This window comes from Numenius arquata, chromosome 7 (assembly GCF_964106895.1).
Source record: "Numenius arquata chromosome 7, bNumArq3.hap1.1, whole genome shotgun sequence".
Classification (NCBI taxonomy): domain Eukaryota; kingdom Metazoa; phylum Chordata; class Aves; order Charadriiformes; family Scolopacidae; genus Numenius; species Numenius arquata.
The window spans coordinates 8,573,412-8,590,419 of record NC_133582.1 but is presented as its reverse complement, the minus strand read 5'-3'; positions in this window follow the sequence as shown (position 1 = coordinate 8,590,419).

Below are 17,008 nucleotides of genomic sequence, written 5' to 3'. Positions count from 1 at the left end.
ATCTAGATTAGAAACAAACCCTCCATATTGGTAACTCTTCTATTCATGCAGTGTCTACACAATCATTCATGTTTAGCATCAGTCTTTACCCTGTTATCTAGGTGAAGGTTATCTATCGCTCTTCTTTGTTATACATTACAAGATTCATGTATATAAAATGATGACATATGTTCTTATATGGTCTGAGAAAGTAAAATAATTCTAAATCTATGTATAAAACCAGTATAAATACCATTACCTTGAAAAAAAAAAAACAAACGATAACCCCTGGTAATTTTGTTTTATATGTCATTTAGATACTTTGTTTCAGTGGTTCTTAATTTCACTGGTCTAAATTGTTGTGATTAAAAGCCATTACACAGGCAAATCAGAAGAGGTTTGGTGGTTCTAAAAATCAGGCAGACACTAGCTGCAGTCCTTGACATACCAACCCAATTAAAAATGCAGTAAAGTTGGAGAACTGGAAGTTAAAATAGAAGCAGGATGAGTGGACACGAGTCTCAGAGTCTAAACTGTAAGTCTGGAAAAGAGTCACCGGAAATATCTGGAGAATCCTTGTAATCGTGATGAAATTCCTTTAAACAGTGCACATATTGAAAAGAGATTAGAGTTATTAAGGAACCAGACATTAAATATTTTTGGCTGATAAAATCTCAGAGAAAAAAAAATTATTCCTTTTTTGTGCAGATAACAACAATAAACTCCCCCTCTAAAAATTGTGCTAAAAATTTCCATATCACAGCTGCCCAGAGTGCATAACAAGGAGAATATTAGTAATGTCCAGATGCACATAAATCTACAGGGATGCCTCTTGCCAACAGCAAAATGAAAGGGATGACAGTGTCAATCACATCCAATAGACTATGTTAATGCTTTTCAAACAGTTCTTTCACACTCGAAAATAGTGCTCATTAATAATGTATGGTCCGGTATGAAGGAGAAGGAATGTTGCCTCCAAAACTGATAGAATTCATTGTTCGTCTCTATACTCGTCTGAACAATAAAGCCCTATTTCTGAAGGACAATTTTTCTTTTGTCTTTAGGACTATGCTGAAATGATTTCAAACCTATTATACTAATTGGCCCCTTTAGTTTTTGAGCGTGTGCTGCAAATGTTGCACTTTAAGAGCATTCTCTTCCCCACTGCCTGTCCCCCCTCCCGCCCTGACTGGCATTTCTGAATTGTATGAGTAACTTACCAAGCTTTTCAGAATTGCTGGGCGGGTGACGGTGCAGAGTTTTTTCTCTGCTCCTCCGCTCTGTTGTTCGAGCAGCTGTCAGGAAGGTGGGCCTGTGGGTTTGCAGATATATTTTGAGACTAACAGATTGTAAGCTCACACATGAGAACAGAAGAAATACTTAGAATCTGAAAAGGTTATCCACCCCTTGGAGACTAATCTCCTAATATACTATTTTTGTAAGAAAGCACCTCAATTGCTTCTCAAACAAGCCCATTATTTTTGCCTCACAAACCGTTCAGAATGATGTTTATAACTGCCTGCTTATAGAAAAAGGTCCTTTTATACCTGTGTGAATTCAAGTTTTATTTGCTTTCAGTCACTTCCCTTTGTTCTACCATCTAAAGTGACAGCCTGTATTTGAAACTGTGTCTTGTAATGTTCCTGCCCCAGAAGACAACCAGACCAGCAAGAGATAAATCAGCACACTTTCCTCCCTTGCCCTTATAGAAGAAACAGCCAGAATAGGGCAGACTATCAAAATCCTTGGCTTTTTGGGCTGCTCACCATAAACAGTCCCTTCAATTTTGCAACTGTAAAATACCTTCTTTTCTCACCTTCTGGACTTACTTTTTTTCTTCATCTCTTTTCCACACACAAATATATATGATGACAAGGGTGTCAAACCTGATGGTCCCAGCAACTTCTTCCGATGCACTGAGAACAGCAGCAGGAGTTCAGGTTTCACAGCCCCTTGCTCTTTCCACTCAATGTAAAGTACGGGCTTTGAATTTCTTTTCAGATCCATTTGCAGCACTGCCATAGGAAGAATGGAGAGAAAATGTTAGTAAATGTTGCAGCCTGATAGTTCCCAACCTCATATCCTGTTTTCAGTTTAGAAAGCACCGAATTTATACTCTGATCCCCTTGTGACACCCTCGTGTCTCACCCTAATCTGTGAGAACTCATAGATCTTACTCTTCATTAAAGTTAAAATCACTGGCTATTGCTAAGTCAGGTATTGCTCGTTTTGGACCATGTTATACCAATTTGCCTACTACAAACTATGTTTGTTTGCCATATGTTGGTTTTTTTTCTGAAGGACAAATGCTTTTTTAAATTTTGAAACTCTTTCAAACAGACAATGTGAGATGTTTCAACATCTCATTTTACATCCTTTCAGATTGAGCCCAAATCCTGTAGTTTCAGTTAATCAGCATTTGAAATTCAATTACTCAGCTCCAGTCTCATCAGCAGGGTCTCATTCAAAAAAAAAAAAAAAAAAAAAAAAAAAAAAAAAAAAAAAACCCAAAAGAACCCAAACCAACAAAAAAACCCCCAAAACCCATACCTCACAATAATAGTATTCTTGAGATTTTACTATTGATTTTCTGTATATGAAAAATATTTACTAACTTTCAGCTAGCACGTCCAGCAACATCTTTAAGGATTTAGAGACTGGATTCTGATACACTTTTGGTGAAATTTTTGTTCAGACAACTTGACCTCTGTTGTGCTTTTCTTCTTATTTTTCCCCTGTCTGGAAATTTACAGTATGCTGGATTTACAGAGTATGAGTCAAAAATCAAAGTTCTCAACCAGTTTATTGAAGTTGTTTGAGACAAGTGCATCAATTCAAGGACTTGTCATAATTAGATATTGCCAGGGGGTGGGGAAATATCACAACATAACCTTGCTTCCACATTTAGATCCTTTTCCTCAGTTCTTGTTTATTATAGGGTAGGACTTCAGGGGCCATTGTTCTTACCTCATTCATCCTAAATATTATAGGATAATACCACTTATTGTCTTCCCTCCTTAGACAAATTTCTCACTTGCAGGTTATATCAAGCCTACCTGGATGTAATGTACTCAAGGATGCAATGCTCCAAAATATCGTGAGTTTTGTACGGGTTTGCCAATGACAGGAAATATTTTATTTTATAATTCATTCTGGAAAGGTCATCTCATGACCCTTCCATATTTCCAGGAATTTACGAATGAGATGGTTGATTTGCCAGTCATCTGTCCAATCTTGGGAATCAGGGACAGCTGATCATTACAGGACCACCCTAAAAGATGAATGTCCAGCCTTCTCTGAAAAGTTTTGGAGGAAGTAAAAAAGCTGTTTATCCAATTAGCTGAAGAGGCAGAACTTTGAAAGTTATTTTGAAATATAATGGTAAAAACTTAAAAGCTGATAAATTTAATTAGATTTTTTCCTAGATGTCTTTATGTTCTGATAGATTTTTCATTCTGGAATAGATTTGCTCTTTCACTATCACTGTCTTTTCAATAATTACTCTGAATTATTCCTGAGAAGTAATTTTTTTGAACAATTCATATTATCAAACCTTATGATGCCAGATATTTTGTCAGGATAGACTAGGAAACATTTAGAATCAATTTTAAATTAAATTTAATTAAACTGGAGTAACCAGTACTTTAAGAACATAGACATCCCTGACCACAGTGAAAGCATCACTTCAGGTTGTTGGAAAATTCACTATGGGAGGTCATAATAAGAGTTTGTTATTATACAACCAGTATATAATTTCCATCAGATATCTGCTTGACATAGGGTATTGTGATACAGTCATGTCCACTTTTGGTGAAATCTTATTAAGAAAATCAGCTTTATGGGGAAGTCAGAGAAAACATGGACCTATATTACAAAATAGCACAGAACATATTGCAGTAAGAAATCTGTGTATACAAAAGTTAACAACATTTTAAAATAATTAAAAAGTATTTTTTCCCCAAAAAACTCTATGTACTTAATTTAAAATTAATGGAAATGATACTTTAAATTCTTAATCTATTTACTGACTATTTAATTAATCATCAATTTCATGGAAGCAAAACAAGAAAGTAGAAAAACATGTGACAAACGGAGACCAGATTTGACCCAAATGACATCATACAAAAAAACCATACAGAGTTTGCAGGACCAAAGTAATTTACTAGATAACATCTGGTGCCAATTATGGACTGTCTTCCTGGGAATGCTGATGTAGAGAAGTGAGAAATAATGGAAGCCAACAACATTGCAGAACATCATCTCACTTATGGCTGATATATGGTCAGGGCTTCGCTTGCAATTTGAGCCGAATAAGACTATTTTCAACTTATGCTTTTACGGTTTTTCTCTTTTCCACTTCACTTATGTCTACAGAAGACCATTTTGTCTAATAGAGATGGAGTAGGATTCACTGGTTTGGAAATCTGCTGGTCAAGAGAGAGACTTTGAAAGACCATAATATATGCATATTGCATTCCAATGTTGTTAAAGGCCACGCAAAGCCATATGAAGTATTTTGATTCCTAAGGCATGTGTACTTCACCTGCATCCCTCACAAATGCTGTTACCTGCTAATTCTTCCCATTTTCCTTACCAGTGCCTGTCTAGGCAACATCTAGCTGTGGCAGACTTCCATCCCTCATTCCTGTGAAACAGCAGTGGACAGCGGGTCATATTTATCTCCCTTAGAAATCTACATTCAAAAAAACCAGAGATGCTTCACTTACCCCATTCACTACAGCTGCAAAATCAGAGTAGTTCACCTTCAGTGAAAGACATTAAAAGATAGATGGAGACTGTAACACTCCTTTTTCTTCTTCTTTGGCACATGTTCTGAATTTTGTTGAAGTCAAAGCATTTCACAATGAGTTGAGCTGCAGCTGCGATGTGTCAACAAGATCTGTCCTCATATATTCTACAGCCAAACAGTAGGTGTATAACAAACTTTTTGGTTCAAAAACATGCATGCCACATGCCACAAATTAGCTTAGCCATCTCTGACAGTTTGTATAAACATTTTCCATCTTCTCAAGCAATGTCACACGTGGCATTCATAATCTGTTAGAAGACAAACTGTGCCCATTTTTATTACCCTCTGAATCTGCCAACTTCCAAGGAGAAACAAATGCAAGGTTTGTTTGTTTGTTTGTTGGGGAGGAAGATTGTTGGAATTTTTCCTGTTTTGATTATTTTGCATAGAACAATTCAGCTTTGGTAACACTATCCAGCGCTAGTTTGAGCTCAGCATGACAAAAGTAGAGTAGAAGGAATGGCCAGATTCTGTACTGGTGACTCAGAAAGATAACATGTCCTGCTTGCTTTCTTTGTGTGTGGGATGGGGATGGGAGGGAAAAGGCAGAAGGAAGTAAATTACTACAGTCCTTGAAAAGTCTATTATGGTCAGAGAATAAAGGCAGGAATGGTACAAAAGCTCTGCTGACTCCCCTTTCGTGTTTGCCTTCTCTCTGTCCAGTTACCAGAGAGTGGACTCATTCAGAGAGCAGTAGCTGTGCCCTGGAACAGACCTGATCCAGGTCCCAGGTGCATCTTCCTGCGCTGGTCAGACGGAAAGGGTCTGAGGGAAGGGCTTTGGTTATACGACAAGATCAGTGTTAACAGAACAGCACAGTAGGGAAAGATGCCCTTTGTAAAGGACAACGCAATGTACAATGTTCCTGAAATGCAAGACATCAAAAGATGTGAAACATCAAAAGTTATCACTTGAAACATTTTTTATAGCAAGAGTTCAAATTTATCCTAAAAGAAAGAAAATGAGTGCAAAGATTTCAGGATGTGCAAAGGATTTCTTTCTTACTTTAGACTTTGCAAATGATCCTACAAATTAAATTCCAGCTAGACCAGGAAAGTACGAAAAAAATAAGGCACAAGTATTTGCTAATGTTCCTGCTAATGGGTATTTTATGGTGTCTTTATATTTAATATTCTCCTTCAAAGTATTTCACTACATCTTTTTTTTTTTGTTAAATGTTTATTTTATTACTGAAGAGGACAGTTACATGAAACTGAAAAAAGGATTCACAAGACGACATTAACTGCCATTTGAATTGCCAATAGTGTGGCACTTGGAAAACCAAGAAAAACTAAATCAATTTTAGAAACGTTTCTGTTAGAATTAAACAGCAAGGTACTGCAATAAGAAAATACATTGCGTGTCAGCTAGACAGTGTAGCAGAATCTGACACTGGAACATAGATAAAGGTAAAAAGATAAAGAATACAGAGTAGACATGTTTAGAATATATACACCTTTCATGGTTTCAGTTGGGATAGAGTTAATTTTTTTTTACTAGCAGCTGGTGTAGTGCTATAATTTTGGATTTGGCATGAGAAATACTTTTGATATTCACCATTGGTGATTTTGGTTGTTGCTATGCAGTCAAGGCCATCAATTAGGCTGGGGATGCACTAGAAGTTGGGAGGGGACACAGCAAGGACAGCTGACCCCAACTGACCAATGGGCTGTTCCATACCATGTGACTTCATGCTCAGTGTATAAAGCTGGGGGAAGAAGAAGGAAGGGAGAGACATTCATAGTGATGGCATTTGTCTTCCCAAGTAACTCTTATGATCAATGGAGCCCTGCTTTCCTGGAGACGGCTGAACACCTGCCTACCGATGGGAAGCTGTGAATGAATTTCTTGTTTTGCTTTGCTTGCGTGCTCAGCTTTTGCGCAACCCATGAGGTTTTCCTCAGTTCTACTCTTCTGATTCTCTCCCCCATCGCAACTTGGGGGAGTGAGACAGTGGCTGTGTGATTCCAGTTGCCATCTGGGGTTAAGCCACGACACCATATACCACAGTGAAGTTCCAGTCTTTATCATCTCCTATTTTATCTTAATCATATGAGATAACTATACTGCAATGTTTAGTTTTCCAAATTTATTTACCTTCTCAGAGTCCAGGATTAGTAGCACATTTGCAATCTGGGATGATCTGTGTGTCCTTTATAGTCTCCACAGCTACCTGTGTAAGGAAAAAATAAGTAGTGGGGTAGTAAATATTTCTCTTAAAGAGGCAGTTCTGTAGTCCGTTTGCCTGTCCCCCAAACAAACGATTAATACGTAATATTTCTATATCTGAACAAATTTCATTTGAGATTTATAGTTTACATCTTGTCTACGTAGGGAAATAGTTTCTATATAACCTTGGGTGTTAACTAAAATAAATATTTTTATACTAATGCTAGCTCCCTGTGCAAATGTTTCCTTGTACAAGGAAAGAATTTTATCATTCCACTTTATACCAGTCAGGATGAGTTTTAAGCTAAAGAGGCAATTTTACTTCTTAATAAGATTCTTATCATGGGGGATGAATTTTTAAAAAATTCAAAACTGTATTGGTATAAGGAGTAAAGCTTTTTCCATCAATGAAGCCTCCAGCAACGTAACATGGGCTAATATTAGAGGTGAGGAATCAGAACAAAGCACTTCAATGTAAAGGGTATTTGAACTAAAAGACTGAGTTCATAACGGCAAGCCATGAGCCATGACTTTGTGTCAAGATTCTTCTTGGCAATAATAAATAGAAATGAAAACAGAATTGCAAGAACAGCTGTAGAAAGAAAACATCTCTTGCATACAATCACCTACTTATTTGAGGTGCATGCATGGGCCATGCACCTGTAAGTAGGATTAAGTACATCCATGCAAGTCTTTGCAATATGACAATTAGAGATTGAACCTCAAGTCAGCAAAACTGTTAAAAATTTCTGGGTAAAAATTTCAAAATGTTTCTTAAGAATCCAAACCCATTTTTTATACATGACTTATGAGAAATTGTCATGATTTCTTTTGCAGGAAACTGAAAAAAGTTATTGTGTAAACCATGCTATTTTAAGTGTCCAAATGGCATTTCAAATTACAAGAAAGATGGAACAAACCTGAAAACCCAATATTTTTTTTGTAGATGGTTCTCAAATATAGCAAGGGTTTAAAATCACTAAATATTTTCTTAATGCAGTTTATTAATGTATTTTATTAATGAAGTTTTACATGTCTTTAGTGTGTCTCACTCTCAGAAAGTCACTATCTCATACATATACACAGCTAAAACCACAAAAACACACATGCACAAAGACCCACCTCTCCACATACTTGAGTACCTATGACATTGTCTCTTTAAAAGAGCAACCAGAATTTGCTTGCACCAGCCAGTACATTATACACTGAAGAGAAATAGGAACACATGGTCCTGTTTGAATACACGTGTAGAAGTTATGGCCAAGCCAATGAAATTTTTTATCTGTGAAAATTACAAAATGAATGCATAATAGAAAATCCATTAAGCAAAGAAAACAGTAGCCAAAATTGGGTACTAGTCCAAACTTCATCTTTATTTACCCAATATATTTAATGTTTAGGCAGTTTTCTAAATTTACAAGTGTTTGCATAAATGGTCTTTTTCAATTACTGACCTGTAATTTACTACAATTATTTGCCTTTGTGTCGCCAACATTAGATATACCTCTTAACAGATTGGTCTATGTTCACATATAATATAGACATTTCAGCTTGAATAAATCCCAGAGGCCTGACCCTGGATATAGCCAATAAACAAGGTCTCAAAATCTGTTTTAATGCAATAAGTATGGATTTTTGTGTGCTAAACAATCTTAGAACCTAATCCCTTCAGTGTCTGATTAATCAATAATATAAACATTAGTTGCTACCTCTTGTCGTATAGCATTAGAGTAAAAAGAGTCTTTCAGTTTAAGAATCAGGGCTTAGCTCTCTGAAAATCTTTAATTAATGTAAGTTCATAGACAAGAAATTATAAATAGTATTAGAAATATATATGTGTGCATTTAATCAGTGAGATACAAAGAAGCAATGATTAGTATGGAAACGCTGAAAAATGTATTATTAGGATTCAGTGATGTGATTATAAATTTGACTGTGCAGTGCATGCAGGAGAATAGGAAACTAATGCAAAAGAAAAAGCTTTACCAGAAATTATGCATGTTGAATGTAGAAAGATGTTTCAAAATTACCCAAATTCTGCCTCCCTGTGTATTTATGGAATTTCTCTTTTTCCAATCTTGCATCTATGGTCAGAAATTGAAGACAGAATGTGGCCCTGCATTATTTTCATTGCTCAATTTACCTTTTTAGTGACAAGTAGTGTAACAGTATTTTAGTGGTGGTAAGCATGCATACCAGAATAATATCTAATTTCGTTTACAAACAACTTATAACTTAGGAGAGTTCTTGTCCATGTTTCTATCGTGGCGGCATCTGTAAGACAAGGTAGGACCCTTCTGGCTTCAAGAGACGCTCTGTTTCCACTGTGAACACAATGTATCGGTGCCCTTTCACTCACTGCAAGGATAAACAACAGTGATTACTTGACAGGCATTTGAAGTTGACTCCTTTCCCTTCTTAAGACGGCATGGCCTTATTCATCCAGTCTTTTGGGAACTGTCCTGGTAATGTATTATCTCCACACCGTGTCTATGTATTATGTGGTGAGGGTGAGCTAGCTGATGTCAAACCTGCATCAGGAATCACGTTAAGAAACACTGAGGACATCAGCCAGTGCTTCAGCAAATGCCCACAGCCCATTTTCCTTACCATTGCTCATACAATCAGGGAGATCAAACTACAGCTCATCTCAGTGGAGAGTTTTATTTAACCAAACATACATGAGATGTGGGGAGCTACTATGGGTTACCCCAAATCTTTCTCTGTGGGTTAGGAGTCCCTGTGGGCACATGACTGGGTCATCCTATGCTGATCAAGGACCACAGGCTTCTTTTCTCCGTTTCTTTTGCTTTGTAAATATCTGTCAAGCAAATATTAAGACCATCATTTGAACATTCTTTTTACATCCCTCAGTGGGTGCACAGGCTGGTTCCCTGTAGCTGTCTGCTAATAATTTATTGAACATGGTTGAAATTTGCTATATGACTAACAAAAGCATGCCCAGGTAATAGAAACAGAAATTAAATCCTTTGCTTCAGCTGTTAACATGTCAAAGCAAAACTTATATCTTTTCATCATTCTATTTACGTTATGGTTGGTTTTATTTTGGTTTTGTTTGGTTGGTTTTTTTCCAAAAGAAGACATCAGAAGTAAAGATAACATTTATGCCAGTTTAAGCCTAGAACGTGCATATTTTTAGGTATATAAAAAGAGTTCTACTTTAAGATACTCCACAGTGTCTTTTTGCTCTTTTTGATGTGAATCACTTTGCATGGTCCAACGTCATCCATAACAATAGAACTGATTCTGAGATAAAATACTCAACAAAAATTAGCAGCTAAGTTAAAAGGATTTGATTGTTTACAGATAGTGGCCAGATGAGGGATATTTCCTTTACTGTGGTGTACAGAGATTGAGATCTAAATTGCAGCTAGCTCACACGGGATGAGAGGTGTGTATGCATGGAGAGAGGATAGTAGCTTCACTGTTGGAGATAATTGCCTTATTTCTACCAAAAAGCAGCTGGACATTTTAATGGGCTGAACTGAAGGGAAGAAACCATGAACTGTTAAGTTTGAGTTAGGGTTTAGCCAGCAGCAGGTAAAAGAGACTCAGTCTGTGTCTATGTCTGCCATACTGCATCCTATAGGAGCACAGCCTCGGTTTGCCATTCAGCAGCCAAGCCAGGTGATGGATCAGACTATCACAGGAAGGTGATGGCTGATGGTACTGCATTGCACCCTGGTTAATGCAGTACTCCTGAAACAGTCCTAGAAAGTTCCTTTGTTCACTTCTGAACCACTGGGATTTTCCTCTCCAAGTGTCTTCTCTCTGTGTCTCTGTATTTCGGTCTTCTGTAAAACATGGGCATCTCTTTGGACTTATGACAAGGCCACTGTTAAAGTCTGTCAAATGAGCTAAGAGACAATTCTCCTTCCAGCAAGAGAGCTGAGCTATACAAGCTTGTCTCAACTAAAAATCACAAAATAGTTATCTCTCCCTGATAAGACAAAGCAGTGTAACCATAATGGCTTGGTATTTACTGTCACTCAAGTGCTGAATGATATGAAGCATGACGAGCTAGAGCTGTATTTCTGTCCCCAAATATATATTATGAGTATAAGATGATCAAAGTAATGGAAATGCATATTTTCTACTAGAACATGCAACTTCCATAGCATTTATGAAGAAAAACTTACAATGTGGCATTGCTAACATTTTGGCTGAAGTTACCAAGCTCTTTCAAGACAATAAAACCCCTGCACTCCCTAGGTACACTGTACATTTTCTCTAATTTTTGCTTCACTTTGATTTGGGCAGCAGATATAAAATGATATAACATTTTTCCCAGAAGGAGGCTTAGATTTTTATTTTCCGTTTACATGGCTCTATGAAACAACAGTACTTTGGTACTAAGGCAAACTAATCAGAGAGTCACCACTACTCACAGTGGTGTTCAGCAATAACCAGAGTGTAAAATTGTATTGAATATCTCCTGCTGTTGTTTCCACACAGGAGCTTTAGCTCTGCTGCTGCACTGTGGATGGTTCTTGTTAGAAGGCAAAATGAATTTAGCAGTTTGACTTCTTTTGAGGAAATATATTCTGACAAATATCTGGAAGCATTCTAGGGAAAGAATGTCTCATGTCAAACACGTTGATCAGTCGTATTGACACACACAGTGCTGTCAGAATTCCAGACAGCATTCCTCCCTACCAAATTACCCAAACCTTCAATGCATCAAAGTCAAAATATTTTGCAATGAAAGTTTGAAATTTAAACTACAATACAATTATTTTTGGCTGTCCGGATGAACAGAATTAGGAAACACTTCACTGTTATTTCCAAGAACTTTTCCAGCTCATCTTACTTAGTAGTTTACTGGATATGCATTACAAAGGTATGTCAAGTTCAGTGGAAGAGTCAATGCAACAATAAATATGTACATGCTTTTGATCAGAGGAGACATACACAACAACATGACAACTAACAAGTGAACATGGGAAATATATTTTAGGTTCAAATGCACATAGCATGTTTTCCTTAAGACTGAAGAACAAGAATAACGATGATAACGGGAATGACAACAGCATGTCCATTCAATTAAATTCTGTAGTGGAAACAGAAAATGTAAAGAAAATTAAAGTTCCAATCTTGATATAGCTTTAAGTGACATCAAAAATCTTATCTAGGAGAAAAAAGCATTGGAAAGATAAGAAGACAGAAACTCAGCTGGTATAAATCACAAGCATTTAACTGACTTCAGTGATTTCTGCTGGCTGGGAATCAGTTTCAAGGTCATCAGGGGTATATTGGTAATTCTTGAAAATAAACTTCCCAGAGCCTTGAAAGCAAGAAAGTCCTCTTCCTATGAATGATTAACAATTTCAAACTCTACAGTTTGAATGTCTCAACTGTAGCCATACTACCTTAGTTTCCTATAGACAAGAGAAAGCAGTCATGTTCCCATCACAGTGCTACCTTCTGATTAGCTTAGTCCCAAGATGAAGTGCTAAAGGTCATTACAACTTCCAGTGTTGTCAGGCAGAAATAAATTTTCAACTGGTTTAATATAATATCCTGAAATCAAGTGCCTTTCCTCATACCAGTCACCTATAACTGTGGGAAATACCATTGCGGTGTTATTTTCCCAGTCAGTTGCATTCTGCATCTTAGTGCCTCCTGCTGATATTAGCCTCCATGAGGCTCTAAGGCTCAGTTACCCCTATAGCACTTCCACAGAGTTTAAAGAGCTCTGTGGGGCTATTTTTTCTGAAGCATCAATATAGTTTGAAAAAGATACACTTTCAAGATTACTGTTAGCTCATAAAAAAAATAAAGTGATATGCTCATAAAAAATAAAGTGATAACAATTTTAAATCAAAGTCCCTCTACGGGTCTTCAGAGATGGTGATGTGTCTTCATGGAACATTTTGATGAACTAAACATGGCTATTTACGTCAGACTTAGTCAAATTAATTTTCTGCAAATGTAATCCAGTTTTTCAAAACCAAGTATGGTAAACACCTCCCTGTAAAATTATACTTATTTTTGTTTTCTCCCATTGTACTCCTTGATACAATCTTTGGCATGGCAATATTTAAAAAGCCTTCTTTTTTTAGGTTTTTTTTTGAGCCAGCACATTATTGTCTGAAGCTGTAAAATCATTGGTCACTTTTAAATATTAGAATCAGTATCCTGAGTTTTTCCTTCTTCCCATTAGGACAAGCATTTGTTTCACGAGAAATAGATTATCTGGAAACAAAGCTTCCATTTTATATTGATCTGCAGTGCTTATAAAATAATTCTTTATTCCTGAACTGCAAAGGAACTAACTTTAATGGGAGATTAAACCTAATAAAACTTTACACAGTGCAATAGCTCTCTGTTACTTTCAGCATAACTGTTTACACTGCCAGTATCTAAAGCAAACATTTCCTGACCCATTTTTGGCTCCTTTTCAGTATTGTATTATATTTAATGTAACTCTTATAGGCCAAGTCAATTTGGCAAAGCTGAATTTCCTCTGAACGTGTTGCTTGTCAGGGAGCTACTTCTCAGGTCAGTAGTTTTGTAAATACAGCTCTGAAAGGGGAGGTATGGCTGGTTGTGGAGGTACTCATTCCTAAAACTGCTTCTTGAGCAAAATGTATGTGTGTAATACCATAGCAACAGTAGCGTATGATGGGTGCATCATGGTGGATTCCAGAACAAAAGCCTTGTTCTTCTCCTGTTAAAAGATCCATACACACTAGGAAGACTCATTTTGCTGCCGCTTAACCTCAGGCCAGGGCTTAGCCAATGGCCTAGTCACAAGTCTGCAGCTCCAAAACACTACTCAGTGCTAATAATGTTAAGAGTAATTCCTCTGTCTTTGAGGTCCTATAGTCTGCCTCTGTGTACCTCTGCCTACACCCTCTTAGATCTCCTTTTTCTCCCTTCTCCTTCCTCTGCCTCCTGCTTTCCTGGGCCTGTAACGCCTGCTTGTTCATGCTGAAGACCTATTCATTGTGTCTTAGAGTCACCTGAAGGTCTAATAGATTCTCCTTTAAAATTGACAGCTCCCACTCCTATCTCTCATCTTTCTCCAGACCTCAGTGATGTTACTCAGCCAGCAATGGGGTTTTCCACTTATTGCTGCTTCAGGCTTTCCAAAAGACTCAGGTATCTCTTTCTTTTCATGTCTCAGACTTTTCCTTTTTTCCTTTTCCTGAGCACCAGATATGAAAAATGTCAGTCTAAATAGTCTAAATATGGGCTGCATTCCAGAAAAACTTTCAGGTTGCATACTTCATTTTGCCTTCAGTCTGTCATCAAGCTTCTGTCTGTGTGATGTCATACACCTTGGGTCATAGGTTATCCAGCTAAAAGGGTTAATTCTACTTACAGTAGAAGAAAAAATACCAACTGAGGCTATATTTTCAAATCATCAACACAAATAAAATGTGAAAAGTATAATGAACCCTCGGTGTTGTGGTTTTTTTTTTTTTTAAATGTTTTTAAAATCCTTAATGAAAATCAAACAGTCTATATCTGTGGAAAATCAAAACCCATTATAGTTGCTCAAACAGATAATAAAAGATTCACATATCTAAAAGTTAATACACTGTAAAGCAAAAGTAGATTGAAAAGGACGTTATAGGGAGTTAACTTCTTTTCCCCGGCATTCTAGATTGAGATAGATGTGAATTTCAAAGTTATATTTCAGTTGCAATGTAACTGAGAAACAGTGGATCTTTTTGGGAGGGAGCAAAGGAGACACACAGGGAAAAAAATGTTTCTATCCTATTGGAGGGCTTTACAGAGGAAAATATACATTCTAAATTAATTACACATAAGTATTATCTGGTGCCAAAACTATATATATTTACAGTACATCTTTTACAGCAATTCTTTCATGTCAGTGCTAGAATCTTAATTTACACCCTAACAAGTGCATTAATCTCCTTTGAACTTGAAGAAAGGTGCCCCTATGGTATGATATATTCCTGCATATGGAGCAGTTTATCCTTTTGCAATTGCATGTTAATTTTGAAAAATAAACCACAGTACTTAATTTAAATTTCTCCATACATAAGCAAAGCAATAGATAATACAAAATTAAATACATTCTAGCAAGCAAGTAAATTGTATTGATGGAAGGCTCCAGAAACTTTTAAGTATTTTAGTAAAGTGTTTTTAAACTTAGAAATGATATGTGAATTGCAGTCATTATAATAATAAATAAAATAATAATAAAAAATAAAAAATTTAAATGAACTGTTACAAAACTCACATAAATTCACACTTTTTCTCATTATCCTAAACCTGTTGACTGCAGTAGATCTAATGTAGATCTGCATAGCTTTGCATAAAGCTCTAGACCTGCAATTGTGGATTTCATTTGAATTCAAATCTGAAAGTCAGCTTTTCCTGAAATCTTGTGGAAACAAAACTTCTATTAAAGACGTCCATTTTTTGATGTGACAAAGATTCAGTAAAAAAAAAAAAAAGAAAAAGTCCTAATTGCATGTTTCGGCAAAATACCTAAACCCACTCAGGATGCTCCATACAAAATCCTACTCTTACGATGTGAAAAAGGTTCAGAGCTTCAAGAAATTCAGATAAATTTGGATATGACATTGAATTATGAATTAAAAGCCTGTGAGCTTTAGTATATTTATCTTAAACAAGCTTAAGGTCCAGCCATCCCTGAAGTTTAATATACAGAATTGTTTTACTGTTTTTCTCCTTTAATTATTAACTTTTCCTCTGGACAAAGTCTCTTTATCTTTTTTTTTTTTTTTTTTAAATATCTTGATGTTAGGTGAGCAACTTTCATTGGACATATTCAAAAGATATTTTTTATAGTTTATGCCATAAAAAACACAGAGTGAAATTCACAGAAAACATGCACGTCCCTCATCCATCTAGAGGCAAATTCAAAAACGTACACATTAGCAAGGAATACACAGATGCAAATTACAAAACACTTGTGATCTCCCATCTGTATGTACCTGTCACGGCACATACGTAATAGATGATTCCACAGGAGATGCAGAAGGACGTGTGTATGCAGCCAGAATTAAGTCATCAGGCAAGAGACAGTAACACATTCACACAAATAATAATTTTGCGATAATTGTTTTATAAAACTATCATCAATTGTTTGAAATCTTTCACGATAAACACCTACAGATATAATTGTCTGAGCTGTGTTTCAAAACACATGTAGCACTGGATGGAATAATGACAAATAATAAATCATTCATAAAAGTTACAGGGTTTAGAGAGGATACAAGCCTAGGGTGCTGCCTAAAGGTGCTGTCATGGTGCCTGATACACCCCTTTTTCTCAGGCAACTTCAGCTTCTTGTTTGATACGCATAATTCTGCTGAATTTTAACTTCAAATCACGGGGCCTGTATTACTTCTACAACTGTATCTGGGACATCATTTAAGACTGTGTCTTTCCAGAGGGAGTTTTAGTATCTGCTGTCACTCACAATGATGCTGTCATTCCTACTTTGCGCATGTAAGGCATAATTAGTGGGGCTTAGCAGTCTGTATGCTCTGGTCTGGCCCCATTCTGCTTTATAGCACACTGTTTTCCTTTTACAGTTGACTGGAAAAGCAAAGAGGAATTATCTTTGTGCTTTGGGTGTATGCTTTCCTATCAGTGTGACACTCAGGCAAGACCGTATGTACTGCATCTCCTTCTTCTGTCAAGAATGTACAATGTCAGTTTGTGACATCACTGAAAATAATCATAATTAATTTCTTGTTGATTGACAGGCCAATTCCTTCACAGAATAATATGCAAAGGCAATTATCAGTCAGTGCTAGCCACGTCTACGTAAATTGTGTTAGAGATGCTCAAGGCAGAGGTTAAAAAAGGTTTAAAAGCTTGTGCCATATCTCATACAGTTAAATCAAATCATGATCAGTTAGACAGTTAAATCAAAGTTGTTTTGTATTTAAAAACACCTTTTCTGAAACATGCCTCATAACTATGTTGGTTTTGTGACGTTTTTTTTTTTTTTAAGAATGAAACAAGCCTTCTGTTGCAAATTTGAAGAACTATCTTTCTGATGACACTTTAAAAAAATCA